This window comes from Tachypleus tridentatus, chromosome 6 (genome assembly GCF_004210375.1).
Source record: "Tachypleus tridentatus isolate NWPU-2018 chromosome 6, ASM421037v1, whole genome shotgun sequence".
Taxonomy (NCBI): domain Eukaryota; kingdom Metazoa; phylum Arthropoda; class Merostomata; order Xiphosura; family Limulidae; genus Tachypleus; species Tachypleus tridentatus.
The window spans coordinates 127,501,536-127,516,413 of NC_134830.1; the positions used below are offsets into that span (position 1 = coordinate 127,501,536).

Genomic DNA, 14,878 nt, shown 5'->3' on the forward strand with positions numbered 1-14,878 from the left:
AGGACAACTTGTATGCGTGTCTCTTTTTTGAACCTTTAACTTAGATTTCCATTAGGTTGAACCATCAGTGCAACTGAATTACAACTATATCCCACCACATTTATTTCTCACACAAGCGTTTGATGTAGTTAAGGGGTTGATCACCCATGTACAGAGTCAGCTATTGCACCACATTTCTAAAACCCAGAAAGTTACCAACCTAAAATTCTTGAAAAAGTGGTCCATATTCTCTTTTACGTAGCTCTTGAATAATGAAAGCAAAATCTGCTTTGCCTTACTCACAGGGATCCGTGGTTGTGGCAAAAATCATCACCTATTGGAGTTAGGCCAACATCAGACTTAGGTACACTGTGCATGATTAGTACAGTGTTGTGGACATCCTCATAGACTTTCACATTCAACGAGAAACATATCACTGCTCTAGAGTAGCAGAATGTTAACAATTTGTCCACCAACTGTATTCAACCTATGGTTTTTCTGGTAGAATATCCCTCATCTAAGAGAGTGTCTATTATGGCTGCTTGGTGTCTCATCGGCCAATGAACATCCAGTGCGACCAGCTTTCATCTTGTTCATCAGTGCTATGACTCATTAAAAAATGTTATTTCTCCAAGTGTGTAGTCTAGTTTAAAATATTGCTCGACACTTGAAGCCCAAAATGCCACAAAATGCTTTATATGTAACTGATTATACGAGTACTACAAGTTATATGCATGTCTAGGCTGTATTTGTAGAAACATTCTTTGCCTTGATGCATGACATTGAATACATATGCTAGATCCAAGTCTTTCAGTTACATTTTCCAGAGTTCCTGAAATATCGACCATTGAATACATCCACTAGTGGACTCCACTACATTGTTGTTTAATTTTGTTTCAGCAGAAATGATTTTAACTTCAAAACTGTGTCTATGATACAGACATTCAATAAAAGGACAGGATTTTGTTGTCTTGAAAGACAACCTACTTGCATTTCTATGTTATGGGTCTTGGCAAATAAATGTATGAGTGAACCACACTCCTGCAAATGCTGTTGTATACTGAAGCAGAGAGCACTTTACCATAAAAGTGATGCCAGAACTGTTTCACAAAGATAACATCTCAAAGGAGTTTTTGTCAGACAGTATCGATATTCAGAAGTCATAAGTTCATGAAGCAATATAAGTATTCACACATTTTACTTCATCCTGCTGATATTAACACCTTGCTCTAAAGTTCCACTATTGCTGGTGTCACTGTCTTGCAGAAATTCACAATCTCGTAAGGTGTTAAGCCCTGCAGCCAAATTGGCTGGCCCAAAAGATGTCTGGGTAGTTCAAATGACAAAAGAAAATAAGAACCGGAAAAGGAAAAATTTTTGTAAAAATAATACCTGCAATTATCACGAGTTTTCAACTCAAAACGAAAATTCTTATTCTAAAAATAGTAATGATTTCGTCTACAACCTGTGTTTTTGTTTTAACTCTGCTTCAATCTTTACAAATTAGCGGGTTCAGACAAAATACACAGGGTTAAAGACTTTCCTCTATTTGTATATATTTTTGGAATAGTTCAAGTAATTGTGTTCAAAACTCTCTATCACATAATTTATCTTTTACTGACATGCACAGGTTATTTTGGTCGAATAAGAAATGGTGTAATCTTAATTTCTCACAAGGCTGTAAATTAACAACGGAAATGGTATATTGAGGATCCAGTACATATGAGTGTAAACTGTTGCAAATTTGTCGTGACATTTATTTAAATCTGCAGCTTCGAATCTTTTTGGATGTTGAAAGAGGTTCTTATTCACAAAACCTGTTTTTTTCACAAATGTTTTATGTAATCGCTATTAAATTCATCATGAAGTTGAAAGAAAAAAGAATAATGAAGATAAAAGAGTCACCAGTCTATCATAGACTTTTCCCAATCAGTATTAAGAAGAAACAGTTTGTATTTTTGTAGAAGATATCAAGGAAGATCCGAATAAGATAGAAGACTCAATGCTGTTTGTAAGATTTTAAAACTTTTGTATATAGCTCATTATTTTAATAACCATTATGTTTTTGTATATTAAAATATATTTGTATTAAAAAAGAAATTGTGTGTTTGGCAAGTATTGTAAACTTGATACATATCAACGTTTATTTAAATTCTAAGTTTAAATTACAATTTAACTCAGTTTCAGTTTATTTGAAATTGTAATGCGTAAAATTGCTGAAAAAAGAAATCTGACGACTATTTTATCTAGAAAGAAAAGGCATGTCTCTTTGGTACACGGAAAACATCGTATGAAGCACCTTCAATACCAAGGAAAAGTATTTGCATCAATCCCAGGCAAACATTTAAAGATGAATGCTATTATAACACATAGCACCAGTAACTTCATTCATCAGTCGATTGTGAAATGCCACAGAAAGTATTCTACTTCCGTAAAGAGCCCAATTTGAAAGTTTTAGTTGAAACCAGTGGACTAAAGCAGGAAGTCTTAAGAGAATATTTCTGATGAAACACCTTTGTTCGAAATTAATTGTTTTTAATAAATAGTTGATGTTGACTCTTTAAAATAATTCCAACATAGTTATGCTGGATTACAAATAGAAATGTTTCTTACTTTTGGGGAACTATAAAATAAAAGGTATTAAATAAAGCCAAGAAAGATATGACGTTCAATATTCTAGCTGATAAAAATGCAGGCGTGTCTATTATGAAAAATACTAATAACATTTGTATAGTTTTACTGCAGTATCTGCAGAAAATTCTCTTCCTTCTTTGTCAAAATCTTTTGACATATTTTTAAACTGCAAGCGCAGAAAACATTCTTGCCCTGATTTTGCAAGAGCTTTAAAAACATAGAAGTTTGTACATGTCTTACTTCAAAATTCTAACTTCAAATAGGGCATCAGTATTTTGGCAAGATGTTCAGACAATATAGACAGACTAAAAGAGGCCAACCCAGCATGAATCAGCATACACTATATGTGCCATTGATTAGCACTAGCGTGCACGGAGTCAAATAAGTTTCTCAGCCAGCTACATCAAAAATATTTGAACGTAGTTACATCAACTGCAGCAACGTTTTGAAGATTCTCCTTAAAGAAAGGCAGCTTACTTAAAAAATCCAGACATAACTGAAATATATTAAACTTGGAGGCGACGCTGTAAAACATATTATTAAAAGGTTGAAGTAAATCTGTCGAATTAGGTGACTGAGCCTAGAGGCTTCAGTGAAAGCAGTATAATAAGATTTTTAACCTATGCTCTAAACTCTTCATTCTTTGAAAATGTATATGCGATAGCCTCTGGTCTGTAAAAAAACAACAACAAAAAACTCATATGTTGAAATCCCTAGGTACAATGTATATGTTATATGAAGTACTTCTCATACTTGTAGATCTGTCACATCGTTTCCAGAAAGGATCATTAAGTTTCTGTCTGTTTTGTCAGCTGTAAACATGATTAAACACAGGCTTACATTTACTTGTGGGTGAAGATTATTTAACAGTTAACATGAAACAAAACATTGATTCCTTCACAGATATATCTGAAGAAATAACTTTGTCAAAACGTAGACAATGCTGCATTGAATTCCTTGTTTGTCAGTTATATTAACGTATTTATTTCAAATATAGACAAGTGGTTTTCAAATAATGATGACCTTTTAAGTGCTTTAAACTTTTTTTGACTCTTTGCTGTGTTTGACCCTTCAGCACTTGACATTAAAAACTATAGTATACAACAGATGAAGGTCCTTGACAATCATTTAACAGTCAAAATGCCCTCCAGTGGCTCAGTGGTATGTATGCAGACTTACAATGCTAAAAACCGGGTTTCGATACCCCTGGTGGGCAAAACACAGATAACCCTTGTGTAGCTTTGTGCTTAATTCAAAACAAACAAACAGTTGAAAGAGTAGAAAACAAGAAAATGAACAAGGTAAAAGTTCAAATATGTCATCAAAGATATTTAAACCCAAAAATGCCAGGAAGTACCAAATCTGGGATGGATGATTGGATTATATCAACATAATGGCAAGAATAGGAATTTTTACCCATGTATCGTTTATATGGTAGAAGTAGTAGCATTACGGCTTGTATCCAATGCTGGGCCTGAAAAGATGAAAATATTTTAAGGGTTGTGAAGACAAAAATTCCAAAACAGACTTAACAGTTAAATGATAGAATCAGTTCTTCATATCTTTGTTAATGTCCCCATGCTAGAATATGTTGAGGATCAAGTACTTCTAATGTCTGTAGTACAGTTATAGGTGGAAACGAAAAATGGAACTTCAAAGTTCAGGTCCGAGATGCAGAAGTGCAGATTTACCATGCTCTTCTAATTAAGTCGGAAATCAAAGCAATGTAAACATTGCCTTGAAAAAAGTAAGTTTAGAAGCATTTGATAACACAAAGGATAATGATGACAACTGATCAATCAGATGATAGATTCTTCTGCTGGTGAAGTAATATAAGCATTGCAGTAAAATATGCAGAAACAATAGACACAAATGGCCCGGCATGGCCAGGTGAGTTAAGGCACTCGACTCATAATCTGAGGATCACGGGTTCGAATCCTCGTCGCACCAAACATGCTCGCCCTTTCAGCCGCGGAGGCGTTATTATGTGACGGTTAATCTCACTATTAGTTGGTTAAAGAGTAGCCCAAGAGTTGGCGGTAGGTGGTAATAACAAGCTGCCTTCCCTCTGGTCTTACACTGTTAAATTAGGGACGGCTAGCGCAGGTAGCTCTTGAGTAGCTTTGCGCGAAATTAAAAAACAAACAAAAACAAAACAATAGACACAAAATATTGAATCAAACTTTATTGGCAAAATTTCATTTAGTTTACTATAAACATTTAAAACTGGAAGTTATTTCAGACTCCTTCTCATATGACATAAGTTTTAGTTTTGGAAATAGGTACAAAACTTAAAGAAGTATTTCAAATTTTATAAAGTCATATAATTATTTGTGGGCCAATGATTTTCGTGTGGAAAATTATCTACAATGGAAAAGGATCAAAGACTGCTTAAAATAAGTTTCTTTATTTTCAGGCAAAATATATTTTGGTAAAAGCCATGTTGTTGTGATCAGTTTCTTTCTGATCATACATATTTGGATATAAATTTGATTTTTTTTTTCAAACAGCATTACATCACACAAGATATCTAGTTTGTCACTCCTAATTAAGCTCTTTGAATAAATCAAAATATGTAAATTGTCCAGAGAGAAAAACTAACGCTTTAGTATAAAAATATATCTGGCTTCAATTCAAAAAGCCTCGAACAGTATTCAGAATGCATAACTGTTATCTTTGTTTTAAATATTGTCCAGGAGAAAATTCTTCTGGACTTCACTAGATAAGCTATATTCTTTTGACGCGTATGTGCCACATCATCAGAGTGACTTAGGCCTTCTCTAGCGTTTTTCAAGTATCGAAGAAATATAAGCAGTGAAAACTAATACTATTGTGGATAGGTTAACATCAGAGCTTCTATAAAAACGCATTTCAGTGACTGGAGTAATGGTGCATATACCTCACTCTACCTGAAGTGTATTTACATCTTAGTGATGATCCTGTACGAGATGAAATTGACGAAATTTAAGCTTACCTATTGATCATAGGTTCTGCACCACTACATTTTTAGCAGATTCTATGGAGGTTTCTTCTCTATTCAGTTTAATTGAGACAATTCACTTTAATATATAAGGGTGCCCATTTTCTAGCATTTGGTTTTAAGTCCTCCTTTTGTATTTTCTGTAATACATTTTTAGGTCCTGAGCCACAGATTCAAATATACAATAATAGCCTAGGCACTTATTCTATTGCAGCTCTTTTAGTTTAAACTTTATTAACATTTCTAAAACAGTGGTTGCTTTATGCAGTTCTAACAATATGAAGCAAACCCTATCAAGACATCACTTATGCTAAAAGAAGTCTTGGATTAGCTTTAGTTGTTCAGTTCTGTTTGCCAGTATCCAAACACCAGGTTTAAAGTGTTGAACCATAAATTATTTTTCAACATAACCAGACATTCATCTGTTTGCAACAACAGAAATGTATCAATGCAAGTAACTGCCTGATATCAATACAGAATGCATGCATACCTTCCATCTTTTTGACAATTATTACTGGAGACGACCAATCACCCTCAAGAATATATGTTCTAGATGTTATCTTCCACTGTGTATTAGTGCTAATGGCCTCCCTATAATTCAAGGGAAGCCTAAACAGCAGTTGTTTAGTCGGAAATATGCCACCCGTACTTATGTAGTGCAATGTCTTTGTGGTTCAGTCCAGTTGGCCATTTGATGCAATAAATATATTGGTCTATTACATCAACAACAAAGTTGTTGCTATTGTGTTGAGTCTATACTGTCTGTATAATTCTCAACCAGCAGTCTTAAAGGTTCTGGTATCTATGTATATATTTTTTAACGTGACTTGGTAGATGCATCTCTTACATTACTGACAGCATTGGTACCTTCTTTCTTATTGTTTATCATTTCAATAACAATTCCAGCATGAAGTTGGATGAATAATTTTATTTCAAGGAAACAATTTATTTCAAGCATGGGTTATTAACCATAGTAAAATCACAAGACAATAATTGTGTACGTACATATACTTAAGTTTACTGTTCCTTGGGTTTGTCTGGCTGCCATTGGATAAATAACATAGAACATGAGATTACCCATGGCACAAGAAAAATGCAGATGCCTATCCAACAATGCTGATATCAGTAATAGCAATCATAGTAAGAGCATGCGCTTTCCATTCATACTAGTTCATATATATTTACCAGAACAAATTTTATGTTGGTAGGACTAAATGGTGGTTTCAATTGAAACAACTTATAAAGTGTGAGATTTACATACGTTCTAGTCACTTCTATACCTAGTGGGAACTCTGTATCTTGCCCTTATAAGTGATAGACAATTTTTTGTGCAAGCTGTTTTTTCAATCGTACAAATCAGTGAAGACATCTAACCTAGCCTTCTCTAATTTTCTGGAGCCTCAATTACAGAATTCCATACCTGCTGTTGGCTCTCATGAACCTTTTGTTCCTTTGGTCAAATAATGTAGCCATATATACCTCGCTACTTGACAAGGTAGTCATATTTCACTCAAAATTGATTCAGTTTTCAAGAATTAAAGCATGTATTTTACTTTTCACTTCTATGAAAATGTCTGGGTGGAAACATCAATGCCATATCATGGTATATACACCACCAGAGGTACATGATAGTCCTGTCTCTTCACTAAATAGAATTGTGGCTGCATCACAATGCCAGGATATGCAAGTGGGCAGTTAACCCCTGGTGGGGTTTGAATAAGGTGTGATGGATATGTCTGGGTAGGATAACCTGCCCAAGGTGAAGTCACAGCAGCTGCTGTTTCCCTTTTTGTGAATGGACCAAAGTTACCATTTTGTATAATATCATGACAGACACTTTTTAATAAGGGTGAGAAACTTTCATACACCCATATAATGCTGCATCATCTTACTAGGTAGTACTTCCACTTATTAGTTTATGAGGATATCCTTGGAATCTGCTGAGGCCACTACAAGTTAAGTTTTACGATACAAATGACACAGATAATCTATTTGAGAGATAAAGCTTGGAGTGGTACCCATCTCTTGAGGTTTGAATTCATCTTGAATGATTGTTCTGTTTTCTACTGGCTCAATGCAACAAATTTAGGGCATTGAGTTACATGTTAAAAATACTAGAGCCTTGTTTGGGTCAGTTTTTTAAAAGCTGCAGTAGGCTTTTACCCATTAGGTTGCTTAACAGTCTTGGACTTGACATCACATGGTATATAGCTTATGGTAACACATGAATATAATGTTAATTTTGAAGTTACCACAACCTTCTTTCTCTTTCTTCAATCTTAGTGAGTATGAGGTACCCAGAATGAACCCACTCTTTCTTTAGTTAACGTAAACTTCTTTCTGGCAAATGGTGATAAATTAAGTATGAGTAGAAAGTACATCTCCAACTATGTCTTGACATTGTTACTTGTAAAATGGAGTTAACTGTTTCAGACAATGAATCATAAAGATGAACCTACTGCATATTTATATAGCCACTCTTCTTGTGCCTCAGACTGGAATGATAATGCAGTGCCAACCAAGTTCTTTCCAAAACCAAGGATATGTTCCCATGCCTATTAGGAAGGATGTAGTACTTATTGTACAAGCGTACAAGGAATGTTTTGTGGAGAACTATGAACACAACCTAATGCACTTATCACACTGCTTCAGTGATAGTGCCATTGTATAAAACATTATTCTATGTCAAGAAATCAGGCTGCAGTTTCTTGAACAGTATTTTAATAGCTAACATTGTACAGCTACAGTAATGACAGCACTATGAATTGTCTTTGCCACTTCTGAATTTACTGTTAATAGTCAGTGACTATTTCAGATGGAAGCTTTATATTGTCTGAAAATATATTACACATATCCCTAAAATTGTAGGTAACTGGTTGAGAATAGTGCTAAAATTCTAAACAATATGCAGACAACAAAAACACTGAATTGTTCAGAGGATTTACTTATGTGTATGTTCAGATGATCATTGGGTAACTCATCATTACATCTCTAATAAAAACAACTGCACAGTCTTCCTAGAGGACTAAGCCTAGCATGGCCAGGTGATTAGGGTGTTTTACTCATAATCTGAGGGTTTCGGGTTTGAGTCCCCCTCACAACAAACATGCTTGCCCTTTTGGCCGTGAGGGTGTTATTATGTTACAGCCATCCCACTATTCCTTGGTAAAAGAGTAACCCAAGAGTTGGCAATCAATGGTGATGACTAGCTTCTTTCCCTCTAGACTTACATTGCAAAATTAGGAACAGCTAGTGCAAATGACCCTCATGTAGCTTTGCTCAAAATTTAAAAAACAAACAAACAAACAATCCTTGAAAACTAAGAATTTTGCCAAGATTAAAACTGACAAGATATTAAAATAGATAACAATAGATCTTTTGGAGAGTATTATGTCCAACAATGCTCGTGAGGGAGAAGGAACATCAAGGTTCTGTTTTGACCTTAGCTAGTGAACTTAATAACAAATGTCAGTTACTTTCCTTTGCTGTGGAGAGGATGAATGTTCAATGTGACAGGTTAAACTTCAGGCAACTGACAAGCATAACTAGAAAAAGAAAATAGGCCAAAGATTGCTTCCAGCAGTTAGGTAATACTTTATGAATTCTATGTCATGCCTTTTGCCTTGTATACTGCACTTGGCTCTTATGTAGCTTATACTAAGAAATTTGCAATTGGAGAGACATTTCTTCTATGTGGAGGTCAATTTAGTTTGGGGTATATATTTTGGAGGACTCCTGAGATTCGTTATAATGATGTTTAAGTGCACAAACAAATTAAAATTCTAGAGTTTTAAATGTTAATATCAATAGCTTATGCCTAGGTTCTTCAAGTCTATGCCATTACTTCTATTCACCAAGTCTGATGTGCACTTTGAGTGAATACAATGTAAATAAACATTCTAATTCATAAAGCATGCTCTAACCGAGTTAGAGTGTTATCTAACTGGTGTTATCTTACTCTCATCAAGATATTCCATTCACTCTGGATACTGATGCAAGGAATAGTGGAATTGGAATGGTACTGCCACAGATCTCAGGTATTTACCAGTTAGTCACATTTACAAACTACATGGTAATATATATACGTAATAGTTTTCATGAAAATGCTGTAGTTGTTGTGTCAGTTAAACAATACATCCACTACTTGTGTTGTAGATATTCAGTGTTTCAGTGGATTATACATTGCTCAAATGATTAATGACCTTCAAAACATCAAGCACTATGATTTTGTACTGGATGATGACTCTGCAAGAGTATACTTTATTGTACAATACAACCCAGCTGAGGATCATGAAAACACTGATAAATTATATAGGAACACAATCAGCACAGCAGTAATGCCACTGTAACAGCAGTGATGACAAACCATGTTAGTGGTAACAATCTTACCTAATAATAGATACTATAAATGCTTAACTAAGAACTTCGTGAAGAGTAACTAAAATACTCGTATGTTACCTGGAACTACTGTCATAAAGCAAGATAAACACGATTATCACAAATTAGTGAGTGCAATACTAATACACACAGCACCTCTCATAATAGTGTGCTGTGATAATGTTACGAGCCAGTGAGACATGACAGCTAAAAAAATTAGTAATTCTCAGAGTTATAAGGCAAAATAAACTTTAAGATCTTTCACAAAGCAAAGACTGAAGGACGCCAGGGTGTGTCATGCATTATCAAGAACGTGTAAAACCATTCTGCTGGGTGCATTAAAATAAAGGTGTATACAATGCATCACCTGCACAAACAAGAAGAAATATTGACCATATCTGGATAACCTCTGGCAGAAGGTTGTAGTGTATCTTTTGCAGAGAATTGCCCTGGATACAGCTGGTCTTCTGTCTAAAGTTGATTAACTTGCCGATACCTGCAAAACATTTATGGTTAAATCAGTATCGTTATTGCAAAAGTAATCCTTAAAATACGGGATTTGTGATGATGAGAAACTCACTTGAAGTAAAAATGCGTCTCAAGACGGATGGTATGAGTATTAAAACCTTTACTAAAATAAAGTAGAGAACAAAGTTTCAACCTTCTTAGGTTAACTCTTTGTAAACCTGAAGATGACCTTAGGTCAAAACATTGTTCTCTACTTTATTTTAGTAAAAGTTTTAATACTCATACCAGCCATCTGGAGATTCAAAATACAGGATTTTTAAAAATAAACAGAAACCAGAATTGATAAGACCATTTGTTTCAGGCTTGACATTAATTAAGCCTTTATTAGGTACAGTCTGTATTCAATAAAAAATAAATTAATACTGCAACTTGTGAACGTTTTTTTTCTTTGCTTTAGTTTAGTTAAGACTAAATTTTCCTGCACTTAAAACTCTAAGTAAATAAACTTATAATGTTATTTTAACTTAATGTTAGACCTTTTTTTAAAATTTGACAAGCTCTTAATGTTATTGTACAAAATGTCTACTAAAGTATACTTACATCAGTTTACATCCATTGAAATGAAATGCATTCACAGGAATCACAAAAAAGTATTTTTATAACAGCTTCACCAAATATCCATTGATCAACACTTTTGAAACAGTGTGATGCTAAAGTTTCAACTGAACACAAAATAATATAATGTGAACCACCTGTAGAGAGTTTTGTGTATCTACAGGATACAGTTAGGAGTAATTTGTGTCAGGTGTGAAAAAATTGCATTCTTCATCTTCACATTATCTATGCTAAATTTGTGAATCTTCACAGAACCAACTAGGACTAGTAACCATTGTATGTCATTATTGCATAACGTACATTTTAACTACAATTAAGTGTTCTCTGAATTTTCTGATACTTATATGAGAAGAAGTACTTGCAGAAAATTTAATGTATGGCCTTTACCCACTGACATTAGTTTCTGTTATTCAAGATATTAACGGTGTGACCAGTAGTAGTAAGGATAATTAGCAACAAACAATGGAAAATTACTGGCTAGTTTGAAACTAAAGTGTTCATTATAGTGACTATCGGGCATCATGTACAAACTGCACAATCATAATGTATTTAGTACACTCAGGTGATCACTGAGTTAATAAATGAAATGGAGTTGTCACCAAAGTTCCCCGTTCTGACTATGTGTGGTATTTTCAGATAAAGCAGGGCTTCCCAAAAAGCATTAGATCAGTTAATATGCAATAACAGCAGATTCATTTAAGAAGAAAGGGAAGCGTTCTGCGGTTAACAACATGACTAAATGTTAAGTTCCATAAGAAATAAACAGACTGAATACATTTAAAAGACTATGAAAACAACCTTTATTTAGACAAAACAATAACAACAACAAAACAATGTGTGTGCCTGAATAGGAAAGTAGAGAATTGCCACTATTGAATTATTGAATATCTTGTTCAGTTTTCATCCCTTAAGATGAATTTCTGCTGAATTAGCCACGAAAAAACTAATTAAAACCAAACAAAGAAAGTAAACGTAGAAGTAAAATGTAAACTTGCTCTCTTTGTCCAATGGATGGTGTCACTTGATGGCTTTTGTTCCCAAATAACATAAATTGATTCTCACTTTCAGTCAGTATCATAATCGGTCAGACAAGGGATTTTATGTACCAACTCAGTTAATTCAAAGTCTAATGCTGTTGTGAGATGTCCCTGCAGAAAGAGATGTTACTTATTAAGAAATCAAGGCAATTTGAACAAACGTGTAGTCACCTAACAGTGCAGAAACTAAGTATTAAAAACAATTCTCTATCTCTATATAAGGCAGAATGCACAGTATATGCTCACATATTCCAGTCCTCCCTTTTCTCTCGCAGGTCTATCTTGAGGCCTACAATTAAAGTTAACTTTAAAACCAATCATGTTTAAAATTTTGACATCATCCAGGAGTATGTTAGTTTAATCTCATACCAAAGAACACTCATCACACAAGCAGTGCAAAACCCCATAACAAAAATAAACGATTTGCAGGTATACAATTACAGTGACAAAAATACCCTTTTAAGAAAAATTAGTACCTAATACCAAAAATGGCAAGTAAAACCATTTAATGAATAGCATGCAAAAACACAATGACAAAATATGATGCGGGAAAATCGGAGTTTTGAATTTATTAAAGCATGAACAGTCAAGATACAAAACCACTCCATAATAAGAATTATTTGTTTGCTTCAAACCAATTCAAAAGATAGCATAACATAAAAGTTTCCTAGATATGAAATTAGTAAAAATTAGCATGTAAAACAAAAGCATTTTATTTCAAAATCATCAAAACACATTTCATATAACTGTATATAAACACACAATTGAACATGCTGTTCAACAATATACATATTTACACTCAAAGAAAAAAGATATAAAAATAATTTATAATACATACACCAGGAAGTTACAGTGCAGCTCATTGGTGGACACTGCCATTACCATCTTACTTTGGTGGACTTTGAATTTCTCATCCAATGTCTCTTTTACAAATAAAGTGATGAAGGGGCTTCAGAAACACCAAGCAACAAGGAATGGAAAATCATTGGCTAGTTTGAAATTTAAATACCCAGACAGACCCAGAATTTCATCCTACATTGAAAGATATATAAACGGAAGATTAAGCAAAATCTGTTGGTCAAAGTTCAGCTGACTGAGTAAGATGAAGTGAGTTGTAATGCATGGTTACATCCATAAAATTGGTATTGGTCAAGTGATCACATTTACAGTCTTAATGTGTACTTGCACCCATTTTCACCAATATAACATGCTCAGTGAACTGAAGAACATTGATCCACAGCCATCCCTGTGCTTCCATTCGACCAGCTTCCTGTTGCCCTACCAGCCAAACTAGCTGACCCAGTCTGACCCCTAACTTACCATATGGTTATCACACAGATAACAGCCAGGAATTTGACTGAGAGTGTTTGGTTCTTAAAAAGTTAAGATGACTCGAATTTAGCGACACAAGCCATATCTTTGACAATTATCATTCACTAACACATTCATTGTCTTTCCTCAGGGTCTTCATTTCATTTACAAATTGTGTAACAGTTATAACTTCATCCATAAAGTTTCACTGCATGGATGATATCTTCTGCTTTTTCTGTCACATTTACAACCATCTTAAAAATAAGCACATTTTCAGTACAGTCATTTTATTGTTTAAAATGTGCCAATTTGGCCAACTGTCACCACCAATTAAAACACTTTGTACAACATGTGCATATATTTATTACGATATCTAAGTCATTGACTGTGAATTTCTATACTGCTGATAATTTCAGCTGTTCATGGTTACTTCAACTTTTATAAAGTTTAAATATTTTCTGCACTGCACTATGAGAAAAAATGCGTAAATCCATATTGTTAGAAGCCCCTGGTGAAACTGTATTCTGAAAACTCCGGACAGAATTACGTGTTCTCTCAAGCTGTATTCGAAAATTTGTTACTTTTATTCCTTCCATGAAAACATCAATACTTGATGAACATTTCAAAGTCAAAATTGAGGTACTTCCTAACACGTATTAGTGTGTGTTTGTGTTTTTCTTATAGCAAAGCCACATAGGGCTATCTGTTCAGACCACCGAGGGAAATCGAACCCCTGATTTTAGCGTTGTAAATCCGGAGACATACCGCTGTACTAGCGGGGGGCACAAGTGTTGGTGAAAATAATAAGTAAAATGTATTTTCCAATAATACCTATCAGGTAATTTATTACAATTAACTTCATATTCACCAGTTCTTTATCCACATGGCTTTGCTTGATAATTATTGTTTGTTTGTTTTTCAAGGAAGCACCACTTTCGCATCAGTGATATCGAGAAAACCCACTTGTAGAGAAATATATATGTAAAAACGGCTCGTTTGGGTTTAGATTTTTTTTTTTTTTTTTACGTAGAGGAGTGAACAACGTTTCGATCTTCTTCGGTCATCGTCAGGTTCACAAAGAAAGAGAAAAATAACTGAGCGGAAGCTGACTACATGTTTGAAAGTGGTTGTGTAATGAGTGTCGGAATGTAGAGGGCGGGTTTAGATGTTGAATATACAATTATATATATATATATTATTTTTATTATATTATATTTTAATATAGTGTAAAGGTGTTCCTTTGTATTGGTTTATTTTGGGCTTACGTTGTTGTATAAGTAAGGCTTCTTTAATTTGCGTTTGTTTGTTTGCTTTTTTATTTAGTATTTGAGTGTTTTCTGTGGTTATGTTGTGTTTATTTGACTTGCAGTGTTCGAAAACGTGTGAAGGTGACTTTTTATGTTCTTTAAATCTGGTTTCCATTTTTCTATTTGTTTCTCCAATATAGAAGTCGTGGAAGTTATCACATTATATTTTA

The 14,878-nt window shown here is 34.1% G+C and overlaps 1 long non-coding RNA gene across 1 annotated transcript; it reads right to left on the reverse strand.

The window, feature by feature from the left end:
• Positions 1-4,783: 4,783 nt before the first annotated feature.
• LOC143253617 (uncharacterized) lies at positions 4,784-14,556 on the reverse strand. The gene is made up of 2 exons (XR_013029735.1): positions 12,929-14,556; positions 4,784-12,201 (listed from the first exon to the last, which is right to left on the reverse strand). It is a non-coding gene; the product is annotated as an uncharacterized LOC143253617 (long non-coding RNA).
• Positions 14,557-14,878: the final 322 nt, after the last annotated feature.